The sequence below is a fragment of the Actinia tenebrosa genome, unplaced genomic scaffold (genome assembly GCF_029948245.1).
Source record: "Actinia tenebrosa isolate PJP-AT-01 unplaced genomic scaffold, QUT_ActTen_1.0 PGA_scaffold11__36_contigs__length_13525064, whole genome shotgun sequence".
NCBI lineage: Eukaryota > Metazoa > Cnidaria > Anthozoa > Actiniaria > Actiniidae > Actinia > Actinia tenebrosa.
Window position 1 is genome coordinate 1385125 of NW_028292571.1, and position 16524 is coordinate 1401648.

A 16524-nucleotide genomic window follows, 5' to 3' on the forward strand; every position below is an offset into this window, starting at 1 on the left:
TAAAACTCATAAAAGAAAAACGGGAAAAAGGAGAAAACGCGTGAGTAGGTATGATATTTTGGTCACCCATCCAAGTGCTAACCCTCCTCAGACGAGCTTGACTCAGTATCTTGAACGACAACAATTTATCCACTGGACCACGGTTCCAGGTGAATCAGCATAACAATAGCCATGAAAACAATGCACCGTATAGACTCGACTTTTTAACATTAAATTTTCAACCGATTCCGTGCGTGGCAGAGATGCAAGGGATTAGCCGATATGGTCTGGGGGCCGGCTGGTCTCTCCCCTGATGCTTCGGCTAGAACATTTTCTTGCGTAATTCGTACATCCAAGGGCAGAAGGATTTAATCGCCGTCAGGTCTGAAGTCCATACGACGCCCCAGCTCTGCGGATGTCTCGGGGGTATGGCAAAGTGGAATCGATTTTTTGAATTTCTTTTGGTGGGTTCGAGTCCCATCTCACATAAGATTTTTCATTTTTTGTTGTTTAATCGCTTTTTATCAGATTTAAATCTTCAACGATAAGTCAATCTTTTTAGTGAAAAAAGATTTATTCTTCGTCGGTTGCTTATAAGCCTGTATAAGCAATATTGATTTGCGAAAAGTAGAGCTATACTTTCCTATCTTCCCTGGCAAAGTTTGTTGACAAGAACTTTTACTGCACTTGGATCTCTATATCATATGCCCGCAAAGGAATAGTGAGTAGTGCCGTGAAGACTCCTAGGTACTATTGCGCTTTAATTTATGCATTTTCTAACAAGGAAAATAAACAGCCACCCCAGTAAATAACATGATAAGAAAGGATGGGGCAAAGATAAGAAAATCAACTGGTGATTTTTACTGAGAACATTGTGATATTTTATCTTATTTGATCACAAGTAGTGTGACATGCATAACGCAACACCGTTTATTTTATAGCCTACAAAAGGACAGAACCTGCAATTACCTTAATAAAATGTAGAAAACACCTTAAAGTAGAAGATCGCCTTACATGAGTTAAACGAAATGATTCTTTTCTGTGAAACATTCCATTATCTTTTGACTGACATTGAAAACGTCTTGCAGCTATGCTAGGCCTCTGTGCATGATACAGGCAACCCAGTGAACGCCTATAGGGCGTCTTGTCTGTTATTTGTTCGGGTGACCTTGGTTGGAGAAGTTTCACTATAAATACCTACATTTATTTAGCATATTAAGGGTCGTGCTTTCCAGGTCTCATTGCATCGGTTGTTTATTTTATTAGGTTATATTGCAATCTGAAATGAGTTGAACACGTTTGTAATTCTCTAGTCGAATGAATACAAAAATTAATAAAAAATTAAGAGTAACATCAGAAGTTTATAACTTATAAGGTTTTTTTTCTTTTTTTTTTTTTTTTTCTATCTTTTTCTAGCTCTCTTTTTCTTTTTCTCTTTCTTTTTCCCCCCGCCTTTTTTTAAGGCATTTGTCACTCACCTATTTCTAACTACTGATATAGATCCAGGTTTTTAATTCTGTAAAAAGATTAGTGTCGAACGATCAAAACCAAAACAAATATCAATACAATTGGAAAAAGGTCAGTCTCACCTTTGCTTTACCAAACTGTACTTAGTGTACCACTGTACTTTTATCATTAAATCTGTTTTGAAAAATCCTTTCAAGTTGAAAACCACCAGTTTTTAAGAAGAAGGACGGCTGATTATAGTGATGCCCAATTAAATTGTTTTAAAATATAACGCTAATTACACTATACACTAGTAGACAAAAAAACAGAAGCTGAATAAAGTAGCCGAAGCGATATATATACAGGAGGAAAGTACAAGTAGATTGTTTTTTCAACCTGTCATGTCATACGCTACAAATAAATGATTAAACTTCTCAAAAGTCTCCAGATAACGAGGTATAGTCTTTTTTTTCTTCATGTATTCAGTGCGATGGCGGTCAGACTAAAGGAGATTTCAAAATTTTAATGCAAGCTTATTAGATCCTGCGCTTTATTTGAACAAGTTATTTTCACGGCTATGCATCGAAAGGTTAGGAAAACAAACTGATAAGAAATAGATAAAAAGAAGCAAGAAAAAAATTCAGTGAAAGGTCGAAATAAAGCAAAAGGCACTGTCAATAAAGTACTCGACTGCGGTCTGCGGGTGTAATCTTGTCTACTAGTTTCTAATTCTTCCACTGACTGAAGACTTCCTCTTGAAAGTCCACTACAAAAGAAACAATCAAACAGTGTACGAAGCGAATTATTAGAAACACCAACCAACCTATTGGAAAAGAGCGGAGCACAATGGTAAGAAAGAAAGCTACCGGAAAAAATTAGAAAGCCTGTATTCCAAGAGTGAATTAATTGGGCGGTACTGTGCCGATCACATGTCCAAAGTGTGTGATTGTTTTTTAAAAACTGACAGGTTTTTGGACGGCAAAATTAGCGAGCCAATATAAGGATTCGTGTTAATGGTATTTACTGTTTTTCGATGGGGAATCCAATTAACTGTTGGTTCATAAGCAAAGAGAAGGATTTCATTTCCATACATATGTTAATAAACTAAGATGAACAGCTAATTTCAGAGAAGTCTTTATCGCACAGACTTTTTCGACAATGTACAACCAGTGTGTCTTTTATGGAGCGCCTTGTTAACTTCATATCTTTAGTTGTATAATGGGAAACTAGTTCTAACCCTATTATCAAAAGCAAGGGATCTCTTCAAGGGTGTCTCGCTCACGAATTCAAAACGACCACGTCAAGGTAACTAACCTAATAGATAGATAAAGTCTACAAGAATTTTATCTTAAAAAGCACTCGTGGCTAAAAAAAGTTCATTTTATCCTTTAATATTAGAAATATAATGATTAAACTAAGTTGATAACTTGGTGATTGAATAGGTTTTTGATTTCAGAGTATTCTTCGAGTGGTATATGAAATATTTACTAGTTCGGGTGACTCTGTGTGAGCGCAGGTGATAATGTATGTATTCATTATACAATACCTATAATCTCTACGCCTCTTATTATTTTGACTTTAATCTTGAAAACATTTTCCTCGTAAAACGTTACAATAATTTTAATAACAATAGCCGGTCAAGTGCAATATAAATATTCTATTCTATTCTATATCTTTATTTGTAGAGTTCTTCTTGTTCTGTTCCGAACGGGACTGATCTAAAGCGGTATTCAATTCGTGACGTCAACTTTCAAAATTTGAAAAATAGGGCTTTCTCCAGATTTGAAGTCTATTAATGCCCGCTTCCTAATGTTAAGATGAATTGAAAACTCAGTGCGGTTTATGAAAATCTGGATTCAGTCAATTTAACAATGTTCTATTTGTCTCGAGGGCATTTCCTAATTGAATGGGGGTGGCAGCCATATTGGATGGTGTTCACTATAGGTGGTTTGTAATCATTCCTAAGGGAATAAATTAAAGTGGTAGCCATGTTGGATGGTGTTCACTATAGGTGGTTTGTAATCATTCCTAAGGGAATAAAAGTGGCAGCCATGTTGAATGATGTTCACTATAGGTGGTTTGTAATCATTCCTAAGGGAATAAAAGTGGCAGCCATATTGGATGGTGTTCACTATAGGTGGTTTGTAATCATTCCTAAGGGATTAAAAGTGGCAACCATGTTGGATGGTGTTCACTATAGGTGGTTTGTAATCATTCCTAAGGGAATAAAAGCAACAGCCATGTTGGATGGTGTTCACTATAGGTGGTTTGTAATCATTCCTAAGGGAATAAAAGCAACAGCCATATTGGATGATGTTCACTATAGGTGGTTTGTAATCATTCCTAAGGGAATAAAAGTGGCAGCCATGCTGGATGTTGTAAATAGAATAGAGAGAGACAAACTTTATTGCTTTCAGTTCAAGGAAGGGTGTTTTCTAAATTCCAATTCGACCTAGAAGGGCCTAGATCGAAAATTACTCTGTGTAAGTCTAGTTACCCTACCAAATTGTGTAGTTTTTTTTTTTATTTTTTTTTTAAAGTTTTGCTATACAAAAACTAGCGACAGCAGCTGAGAGCAATTGCACTCAGTACACATCTTTTCTGTCTATTAAATCTAAATCTAATGGGATTAACTCCAGGGTGGACGGAAAGTCTAACAAGTTTTACAGCCCACTTGATAAGCCAGTCGATAGACCAAAAACTTGAACTACTGAAGTTGATTTTTGTTGAGGGAGGAAAAACCGGAGAACCCGGCTGAAAAAAACCCTGAAAGCACAAGAGAGAACCAACAAACAACTGTACTTACATACGATCGACCCAGGAACCCAACAGTTGATAATATAGAGCATCCAGCGTTGAAGGCAGTTATCGCCAATATTGTCGAAAACTGCGACAAACTCAACACCAGACTACGCGTCTCTACTAGCTCTTGGCCACACATGTTTAAACCCAGCCCTCAGGATTCTTTCACGTGTTTCTGTTTTTTTCTCTTTCTCTCCCTCTGGCCTTTGGTTGAGTGAAGACAGAGGAAGTGAAGAAAGTGGCATTTGTTCCCGAGGCCGGACATTTGTTTTAATTAAGGAAAGAACTTTTATATCATAAAACACCGTCCTGTCTTCCACGTTCAAGATAGCTGTCAGTTCGTTTCACATGCACAATTTATCAAATCCGAAAGATAAGATCATCATTTAAGATGGGAATGACACTGGTGAAAAACGCACTGCGCATGCTCGGAGATGGCGTAGCGTAACTAAGGGCAACTTATGTTTTTGATGCCGGTGTTTTGATTGTTTTACAAAATCGCGAAACTTAAGAAAAATACTGAAAACTTAAGGTTGTCCTTTTCGCAATAGCAAGATAATTTCGATTGTGATACACTGCTGATTTATACAAAAAAACTTTTGTTTATACAAAGCAAAAATAATCTTTGAAAATGCCGCCACTCGCGGCCCGACGTCGACATCCAGCATGGCTAATTTGCAGATAATCACATGGTCGGATTCTATGTAAAGAAATCCAAAATTATCTGTAGGAATATAAAAAAATAGCCCTGTCGGTTAAAATAAAACCTACCTTTAGATGTGATTGATTGTTATTGTACGCCATTTTGTTTTTTCTCCCAACGCATGCGCAGTGCGTTTTTCACCAGTGTCGATGGGAATGAATATGAAATAGCTACAGGTGGTGTGCGACACGGTGCACGTGACATTCATCGTCCAATCAGATTCCCTGATTTTCCCCCCGAATGTTGCGCAAAAAAAAGAGGTTGAAGCATTTTCCAAATTCCTATTGCTGAAGAAAAAGCCTCTCTATTTCTTCGAAACTAAAAATTAAGAGCTTGTTGCAAGGACATGGAAAGGATAGGCCTTCTCCTACTGATAAGTGAAGTTTGAAGTGAAACTAAACAAAATATCTTTTGTTTCTTCGCTTGAAAGTGGGAAGTTTATAAAGTGATTGTTTACGTTTCACTTAGTTTCTCTTCTACCGGAAGTTCCTAAACCTCCTTTCTGTTTGTAGTCGAAATCATTTAATTTAGGATTTGAATGGACTAAGAATAAGTGTAGTGAAGAATGACCTAGTGAAAAGTTCCGGTCGACCCGCGTCGACCTCTTCTAGTTTCTCTGATATTATTTTGGTTTTACTCGAAGCGTATACAAGTGTATTTGTACTGCCACACACATCAACATCAAAAAGACGAAGCACCGTACAACGTCTAGTTTTTTCCCGGAATTACGACTTGGAAACCAACAAAAATCTAAAAGAAGTCCTTAAACATACACAGCAGTATCATGTACTTGATAAAATAATACTCTTTTTATTATAACGTTGCAAAAAACACTTTTTTGCCGCTTACTAGTTTGAAAACTATGTGTTTACAAACGTGGAAACCCATTTGCAGTCGTGATTCACCTCTTTGACGAGCTGTTTGATTGGACAACTACCTGTCAAAAGTGGCAGCTAATGATTGACACCGCACTTTTTCTAAAAGCAAGCCGAGAAAGGAGTAAACTTTAGTCGTAATATTTTGCTATATGTACTAGAATTTATGCCTTTTATACAGCAAAAAAGTTATAATTTTCAAAAGTCTGATGTCTCGATGTAACCATGAGGAGTCTCAATTGATAGGATTTGTTTTTGGGCACCAACTCGAAGAGTGGACTCGTAAAAAAAGTGATTGAAAATTTCAGAAAGGTTTGAGAAACTAATCTGGAAAGGAACTACATTACTATAACTTAACTTAGTTGTTATCAAACGATGTCTTATCAAACTACGTTCAACTATTTCTTCAATTGTTATTTGGTTGAACTATCACAAAACGACAGTATTATCTTAGTTAGCTTTGAATCTAAACGACTCTAAAACTGTTTTCTTTTTCATAATAAAAATATCCAAAGCCATTTATAAGCTGAAGCTGTGAAGTTTTTCAACTTTGCAAACTTTTGTACGAGTTTACGTATTTTATTGAACATGGAGAACTTTGCTTAGCTTTTTCTTTTCTTTTTTACTGGGAGAGGGAAGGGTGGGTTGGTTGCAAGATCTTTAACTTTTGAAAATAACATCAGAAATACCGGGCTCTGTACACTACGACGAAGAAATAAGAGAATTTCTCACTGGTGGGGGGAAAATCTTAAAACGGGCTAAATTTAAAAAATAACCACGCAGAACAAAAGAAGTGCTATTTCACAATGATCGGGCAAAATTTCGAGGCTTTATTTTCCGTTTCAATGATTTTATTGAAATTTTTGCTACCTGTGGTAACTTGTATACATCAATAAGAGGCGTTACGTCCTTCTAAAAAACGTGACTTTTCGTTTAAGACTTATACAATATGGATGATTTCGTGATAGGAAAACGTCCAGGACACCACGTAACAAAAGGAACCTTGCGATGAATCCGGTGTATAGGACAAGGAAGTTTACACGACCACGCGCGTGTTTGATTAAATTGAATCAATCTCCCGAGGGCCAGGAAGCCATTAGTAGCGCCCTTAGACTTCCAGTCATTGCACTTGAATAATTGTCCATCCCTTTTTAAAGTATATTACATCAAGCATAGCTTTTTTTATTTTTGGCACATACTGATATTGTAGTCAGTTAGTCAGTATTTAAGTTCAATTTACTCTACCATTTGACGAAGATAGGCGAACAGTCAACTATATACGAACGACGGATGTTGATATTTTTACATATGCCGAGTCTCTAGCTCACACCGCATCAATAATTCCAAGACCATTATTTCTTGTTACTCATGGTGTTATGAAATTCGACCCTTTTCGTGTTTAATTTTTGCATTTGATTTTAATTGTCATTAATATAAGCCATAAACAAAGATAAAAAATAGTTCTATTTTGAAAGGAGCCCGGAGATCGTAACGGAAAACGATGCCAGGGTTGAAATAAGGTGAGTTGAATACACATTTATTTTAAGTATACATATAATATATAATATAATTATGCCCTATAGTCTGCTGTTTGTCATTGTCTCACACTTGCAGGTTTTATCTGTTGTTTTTTAAACCTTGTTTGAAAAAATCTTAGTTCGTTAAATATATATAGTCAAACTGGATCAGCATATTACCAATTCTCTCCCTTGATTGGAGCGTTTTTCTTCAGGTTTTTGGTCTTTCTTCCTCCGTGGTACAATCAAGACATTAAATTTTGGTTCGTCCATTGATCGTGAAACGAGGACAACAGGTCTGTTTGCTACAGAGCTATCTTAGTTAGAAAGATTGTTTCTTTAAAAACGCAAACCCACGCACAAACACTGGTAAAACCAATTACTAAAAAAATATATGCATACTCAATAAATAAGATAAAACAGGAAGAAAAGGAAAGGAAAGATAAGGAAATAAAAAAAATATTAGTTTTGCACTATCTACGCGAGAACTATCCAAGATATTTCGTTAGTAAAAAGCTAGCGCCAATTTTCTTCCCTCGGCAATCTCTCAGGCAACTCGTACGATGGCGCCAAAAGAAAATCCATCAATATTTGTTCTTTATTTAAGGCGTTCGTGATTTGATTTAAAGTTAACCGTAAATCATTTCCTGACAAAATACTCCGAGATAAAAACCAATATTATGGACAGATAAAGTCAACTAAAAACCTTTGTGTCCAACGCCTTAAATTAACAACGTTCGATTTAGGGAAAAAACGTTAAAAATATTTCATCATATCTTGTCCTTTTGTCTAGCAACAATACATGCGGGAGTTTAAAAACCACACTGACTCGGGAAAAAATTGATTGTCAATAAAACCATGTTTAAGTTTTAAAATAATAAACACGCAAGGTTTCTATCATTGTGATCTTGATTAATGAATAGATTAGAATTGGTATTAGTGTAAGTCAAATAGAACAATAGTTTGAAACAACCTTCTCTTTAAGGAGCAATACTTGGGGTAGATATCCAATACGGAAAGTTATTATCTTATTTTGTCTTTTTGTTTTCTTTTCGAAAAAAAAACGTTAATGGTGACATGTGACTTTTATATATGTTTGACTCTACCCTGACGAGAGTAAGATTCCAAGTATTGATAATTAAAAATAATTAACTAAATCTACTGGGATATCAACGATTGAAAAGTACATATAATCCAGTTATGCTTTTATAACTAATGCCTTCAGTGAGGATATCATTTAGATCATCAGTGAAATAAGTTCTTATTCTTTCTAGGAAGGGCCTGAAAGAAAATTACAATTACAATTCGATCTTGAAAGGGTTTGTTTGTTTGTGTGTTTGTGTGTTTGTTTTTAATTTTTTATTACCAAGCGAAACATTGTACGTTCGCTTTATTTAAGATTTTTCGCAATCTCTATTTTGAGAGCTTCAGGGTCTAATGTGTTAGGTTACGTTCACTTAAAGGTGTTTTTTCTAATGTTTGATAAATTAATTTGATCACAGCTGAGCGATATAACAAAGACAATAAGACGCCAGTGACAATATTCCTAAACCTAGCAAAACCCACTAAACAGGATTAACACCTGCTCTGCTTACTGGAAAAAACTTGCTTTACAATCCGTTACACTCTTGTTTTAAGAGTATTTAAAGAGCTAAAGTCTTTACGAGATTTAAGAACCAAAAATGATCGCATCCCTTGCGTCTCTCTCCCTCTTTCGGTAACCGGACAGACGACCCTCTGACCTCCTTCATCTCCTCACAACCGATCCCTACATTCACCTCCGCGCTTCCACCTTACTCCCGTCCTCATCTCTTTCCTGGTCCTCCCCCATGCCCTTAGCCCACCCACCCTCCCACCCTACCTCATTCACACCCCCCCCTATCTCCCCGCGCTCCTCTTCCCACTTCAGCACCCCTCATAACCCCACCCCCTAATCCCTGACTCACATTCCACCGTGCCCCACTCACACCCCTCACAACTATCAATTACACCCTACCCTCCTACCCATAACTCCGATTACACCCTCTCCTATACCTCCCCCCCAACGCGCACCAGCTCCGTGCCCTCCGTTTATGTCTATCTCACACACCAATACCCCACCACCCTTTTTATCCTCCCGTAACTGACCTCGCTCACCAGACAACTATTAACCGGCTCACTACCCCCCCCTCCCCTCCCACCATGCACCTTCGCTTGTCCTCCCGCCCACCCCATTCACCTACCACATTATGCCCCTCCTCCCTCTTCCGCCCCTCATCTCACTCCCCCGCGTCCAATCACCCCCCCGCTTAACCCCCTCCAAGGCCCCCACACCCCTCCTCCTTCCCGGTCACTTTCCTCATCCCCCACCCCACCTCTTGAAGCGTCCAACCCTTAACCCTCCCCACACCCGCCCAAAATTGGACCCTTATCATTCAACCATGCACTTTAAAACCCCCCTGCCCTCATAAACCTCCCCCTTACATTCCCCTACCAAATTTCACCTCCTCATATATTTTACCCCCCCGTCCCCAACCCCGGCCCTATTACCTCCCCTCTCTCCCGCGCTGCTACCCACAACACCACCCCCCCAACCCCCCTCTCCTACCTTTCAAACCCCACCCACCTCTCTACCCCCCTTCCCACCCCCCCGCATCACGCCCCCTGCCTCTATCCCCCAGCCAGTGTCCCCCGCCCGATTTCTACGCCCCCTGAAGATTAGTTCTGGAGGGTTCCGTTTAGTTAATAAAATGTGCGAATCGAAAATAGGTGTTTCAATATTTCATGATTTGGATGTTCAGATAATTTTATTCTATTTATCTTGATATTCTTTTCTTGCATTTATTCGAGTCGTTTTACTTTTATGTCTTATTTATTTATTTATTCTTCTATTTTCTGATATTTATAAAAAGAATTTGAATAAAATATTTTTTACAGAAGCAAACTAAAAAAAAAAAAAAAAAAAATCAAAATTGTTTATGAACTTTGTCGTTGGAAGAATCAGAATCACTAATGTTTTCGACATAATCAGTCATTCAATACAATATATAAATTAGTGGTGTATATGGAGTCTCATATTAGAGTGATCCTTTGATTTGACTGCATGGTATCTCAGGATTTTGTTGATGATAAATCACTAGTTCTCTATCAGAGCTCAGCCATTTCGACTCATCGTATTTACACAACTCTTCGCTTTATTTACTTTTGAATATCACGTTGAGCAAAAACATATATAAATGTGTTTAATTAAAAATTTTGAATATGAGTCTTTGTAGACTGATAAATGCCGTATAATGAAACGCCAATAAAGTTGAGGAAAATAAACCAATCAGTTGAGGAAAATAAATCATCGGTGATACAACTGAGAGCAGATAAGGTGAGATTTTCATTTTCTCTCTCATGGTGTAGTTGATTCTTCGCAAGACCTTGTTTTGTTTATTTTTCTCCAGTGCTCTTCCTAATATACCATAAAAACTCTCAATATCACAGCGTGTGAGGTTCGTATTTAGTTTCCTTGTGTCCTGGGAAGCCAAAAATAATAATTTTCTTAACGCAAGTGATTTGGAACCACAGTCTTATCTAAGAAGAGTTTGCTCTACAACCACGTGTCGTACTGACTACAAACTCCATCCAATTCCTGAAAAAACAATATCGATAATACAAACATTGTTTTAATTAACGTCTTGATTTATTCATACTCTTTTTATTGATTTAACGACGTCCATAAATCAAAAAAGAATACGCTTTCCTGGTATCAAACGATGCAGATTCCATTTTTTATTTCAAGGTGTTAAGTATGTCCAAAACATTTGTACATATAACGTGGTTGGCTATACCCCATGTCACTTGTGTTTAATCATTTTTTAATCCTGAATTATTAGTGTCAATGTTTTACCGTTTCGCTTCTGTCACAATCTTTTGTAAGACCAAAAGATTTATTTGCACATATTCTGACTGTCAATTACATCTGTCATCAGATTTGACACATGAAGTTTCATGTAATTGACCCGGCCTACATTTCCATACAAGTTCTAGATAAGCCAACAATGACTCTCACTGCCGGATTGCTTAGTTACTAGAAGTACGAATTCTGTAACATTACGAGCACTTTTGTACACAGCAGCGCCGAGGTTAAGCTACATATCAAGCAGAGAATGCCATTTTAGGTCAAGAGTTATGGATTACATATGATATACTGAGGTCACAACCTCTTCTATTAGCTCTAAAACAAAAGTACGTGAACTGAAAGAAGCGTCAATCATTGTACTTCAGGAAACGTGTCCAGAACAGGCTACACCTCTTGGAGTTTGAATCATTCAATCGTCCAGAAATACCGCTTGAAAGGACTGAAAACACGAAACTATTTTGTAGCATTGGTAAGACAACTTTTGGGGCATTTTGGCAGCGTCGAATTTCTTCCTATTTAATGGGTGGTCTTGAGTGTACGGACGCGGTTAAGTGGTTTAAAAGAACGCATTGACAAAAGTATACCATCAAGAGTATCTACTTGAGGTAAGTTTTTCTAATGATTTATGACGTTGAAATTCTGTAATTTTTCACTTTATATATACGAGTGTAAAATATAAACGTATCAAGAAGACGATGGATAAATGATCATTCCAAGGATTTTCGTGCAGAATGTTTCTAAATCTATGACTTCCAAGTGATTAGCATTCATAGAATCTCTATCAGATGTAACCTAAAATCCCTGCGGGCTATTTTGAATGGATATCAGAATATTACTAAACATTACAACAAATCCCCCAAAGCTATAATTAATAAACATACGACTGAGTGAATGACTGGTCCAAGTAATATGAAATTAGTTGTACATTGATAATAGTTTTAAATGATTAAGCTGGGAAAGGTTTTGTTCTGAAGACATAGCTTTGAAGTCCATTATTCTCATCAGATCGCGCATTAGGAGGTGGTGAATTCTTCTTCACAATAAAAAAAATTGTATTAAAAAGTAATAATAACGTAATGACCCGGTTTTTTATTCAGCAATTTGATGCCATTGTTAGCTAGGGATATCTCTGTCACCATTTTTATATATGTCATATATTAAATCCCACGACTTTGGAGACATGTTCACTTCCGGAAAAAAACATACATTTCCGTCCAAATTTACAAATGTTTTTCCATCATAATGAATAATAATGGTAACATTCTTTTGGGGTTATTAGGATATTTTGTTGATGAGATCGGTTTATTTACCATGCGGATAAAAATAGGAAGGATCGTGTAATAATATTTTATTTACGTTAGTGTAGGGTTTGTATAAATATCGGAGAGAAATAATGCTAAATATAAAGTGTACGTGCACAGCAGTTTGCAGTTTGTGGTGCAGCCATTACCAGTGCTCTCACAAGAGTAAATAATTCAGTAGGAAAGCCACTTCGATGTGGTATAGAGCCGGGGAGGGAAGCCATTCCGGGGGGGGGGGGGGGGGGGGGGGGGGAGGGCAGCCATTACAGTGTTATACAAAGAAGCCATTGTGCTGTTAGTAAAGTATGTAGACGGAAGACATTGCCGTGTTAGTACGAGGAATCATTTAGATGGGAAGCCGTATCGTTTTAGTAAAGTATTTAGAGGAAAGGCTTTGCAAAGTTGATGAGGATACATTTAGATGGGAAGCCATTGTGATGTTAGTAAAGTATAATAGAGGAAAGCCATGTTGCGCGATGTTAAGTTAGTAACTAAGTATATAGAAGGAAGACATTACAATGTCACATGGTGATGGCACGAGAAGACCTTGTATACCGCGAAGGAAGGATCATATACAGACTGTATATATATCCATGCATCTAAGGGAGTCATTGAAGCGGCTAGAACAAGTACTAGTGTTAAGAATTTATCAAAGAACAGGCCAATGTAGAAAGGAAGCCATTGCAGTCAGTGTTAATAAGGAACTGAATTGTCATTGTGATGATGTCACAGGGAACCATTTTATAGAGAAAATTCTTTTATAGAAGTAAGCCATTGTTGTGTCAGTAAAGACCTTGCAGGTGGAGGGAATCCAATGCAAGAAGGAAATCCATATTGCAATGTTACCAAGGGTAATTAATTAGACAGAAGCATTTGTGATGTCATTAACTAGTATAGAAAGGAAGCCATTGCAATGATACATGTATTACAGGAAGGTGTAGCCATTGCGATGTTACAGAAAACGGACCGAAAATAAACGATGCCATTATGATATAAGCGGGATATACATTACGGGAAGACGTTTAGAAGGATAAACATTTGCATATCTTCTTCAAAATGAAAGTGATCATTAGAGAAAAGAAACCGTTTCTGCTTGAGTTTGCCTAATGGTCGTGGGTCGTGGGTCGTTGGTACGAAGTCGTGGGTCGTGGGTATGAAGTCGTGGGTCGTGGGTATGAAGTCGTGGGTTCCAATTTCTTTTCCAAATTTATCATTTATAAATTTGAATTTATCACTATACTTCCAAAACAAGATCGTGTGGCTTTGTTCCTATAAATTCGGTGTAATTGTGGGTTGTGCAAGGTAGTCTGTGTCTGATTTGCGTGACAGTGTTATAAAAATACACCAAAATTGGTGGCCTGGAAAACCTTTTAGCACTTTCTTACATTTCATTTAAGTATATTGGCCTTGCTGTTTAAACATAAATTTAGCGAAGAAAAAAAAAAAGAGAAGAAAAAAAAACCAACAAACAAACAAAAACCACTAGTCGTCTACCTTGTTCGCTTAAACGAGGAGTCTTCAATGGACTTTATCCGGATGTTACCTAGAAACTGGAGCGACAAGCCGCGCGCTGCAAACGTGTGAAGTCGATGGACAGTCCATCTTCATCTTCATCACCAGTCTCAAACCTTATATTCAGTTTTATTGGAACCAAATTTTAATTTTATGTCCTAATGTATACGAGAGATCTAGTATCTTTTCGTATTGGGTGCGACTGGAAAGAGCCTAGCTATGCCATAGATTGAAATATTTTACTCTGCATGGCTCACGGTGTGTGGACACTACAAAATTTTTTATAAATTTCGAATCATTCTCAACACACTTCTAATTCGATCGCTTTTCACATAGTCTATTTTTGCTTCTGATTGTTGGTGTAAAGTTTATGGAAATATCTGATAAGATGCTCCTCTCGTTTTCTATTATCACGCCAAAACTCAAAATATTTGCTTTTAACTACCAATGACAAACAGGGAATACTAATTCGCCGGTTTCTTTATGTTATATAGAGCTCTAAAGTTGGTCGAGTATGACTATATTCTAATAGACGATAGGCCATTCACAGATCTGTTTGGACGTCTTCGGTCGGTCTTTTGTTTTGGTTAAAGTGGCAAGAGCTCTTGACAAGCAGCAGTCCAAAACAGCGTCAAGTGTTTACTTGAACAAATTGAGAGTTGTCAACACCTTTTTGATTAAAGACCTTGTGTCCGAATTGCGTGACGCTGAACAACATATTAGTGAACTAAATACTTGAAATATACACTGATTTCAATCCTGCGCATTCTCTATTTAAAGTCAAATAGTCCTTTGTAATACCAAGGCATTGAAAAGCACCCTAAAAGTCGTGCTTTAGTTTCTGCCCATATTTAAAGGCCAAATAGACACAGACTACCTTGCACAACCCACAATTGCACCGATTTTATAGGAACAAATCCACACATCTCGATTTGGAAGTGTAGTGAAGAAATGATAAATTTGGGGAAAAAATTGGAACCCACGACTTCGTACCCACGACCCACGACTTCATACCCACGACCCACGACTTCGTACACACGACCCACGACTTCGTACACACGACCCACGACCCACGACCATCAGGCAAACTCTTTCTGCTTGGTGTATCTGTCTAACTGAAAACCTACAGTTTGACCTTGTACATTTGAACTCCTACAACAAATATAATGAAAAAATGAGTTTTTATCTGGTAGTTTTAAATTAGGACAAAGGAAGAATAATTACCACAGCTGGAACATGAAGAATATGTTAAATTTACAGTAATGATAAAAAGGTAAATTATATACCGTGAAAAGATGAAAAAACCTTCTGACGTTTCGGACGCTAGTCCTTAATTTAGTATGGCAAAATCTGAAGGAAGAATTAAGTCAGTTCAAGACTTGCAAAGATATGATTTTTGAAAAGTGTGAATTTTGTAAGAACCTGTTGCCCACCACGTTTTTATACAAATTTTCGATTTTTGAAAATGTATATCTTCGCGACTTTTGAACTTAATTCTTCCTTCAAGCGTCTAGTGTAATTATTTTTCTGTCCTGTGAGTGTTAAGAGACTTTTAAAAGGAACATGCATGAATTAAGCTCCGATTATTTAGACCTCTTACTTCTCCCGACGTCAGCAACAACAACACCCACAACTTCCACAACAACAAACCTCAAGTCTACAGCAACGACAACTGGAACAGCGAAAAAAAGCCTGGGAGGGAGAATGTCAACAGTTCACCTTCACGTACGTTTTTCTAATACTCTGGTAAAAACAGCAGACAAATAAGAAAAGCTAGATGACAGTATAAAGTATGACAACGAGAATTATTTTATTCAAGTTCATGAACTTTTAGATTTCTTCATCACCTCAACAAGTGAACCTATGAACAAGCCAATAGAATGAATAAAACGGAATGGCGTCTAGCTTGTCACAGCAATGGCGGACATGATTAAAATGAGTAATACACTGAAGTTTTGTACTCTCGCGGAGATTATCTCAGATCTAAGGTAGTAGAACGAGTAGATAAAGTCCCCATGCAGGAGAAATTCTGCAAATAAAAAGCAAACAGTGTTGATAAAGTGCTCTATTTTAGTTATCGTCAGGTCAAAGAACCAGCGATCGAAAGAGAATAAGTTAGTGTAAATGGTCAGTTCGAGTATTTTGGCCATGTTTCATAATACTTACCACGTGTAGCAAAGATAACGACTCTAAATATTCACTCTGGAAAAAAGAAAGCTCTTGGTTTTACCGTGGGAAAACCTATTAGATGCAAGGAAAGATAAAAAGTGTTTTATAATGTTACCTCCCACAAGGTACATACAATATTGATCACATGACACGTATTGCAACGCGCGTGCGAAAAATGAGCGGGAACTGAAATGGTGAACGCGATCACGTATAAGTTTTGAGATTTCCATATTTGTAAACACAAACTTCAATATCGTAGATATTTCTATTATTTTGAGTTTTTTCTTTAATAAACACCCAAAAAAATCCCATACAAAATTAAATATCATTGTGT

At 37.2% G+C, this 16524-nt stretch overlaps 1 long non-coding RNA gene across 1 annotated transcript; it reads right to left on the bottom strand.

Annotated features, from left to right (window-relative positions):
* Positions 1-15814: 15814 nt before the first annotated feature.
* LOC116306090 (uncharacterized) lies at positions 15815-16263 on the bottom strand. Its single transcript, XR_004198234.1, has 2 exons — positions 16188-16263; positions 15815-16050 (listed from the first exon to the last, which is right to left on the bottom strand). It is a non-coding gene; the product is annotated as an uncharacterized LOC116306090 (long non-coding RNA).
* Positions 16264-16524: the final 261 nt, after the last annotated feature.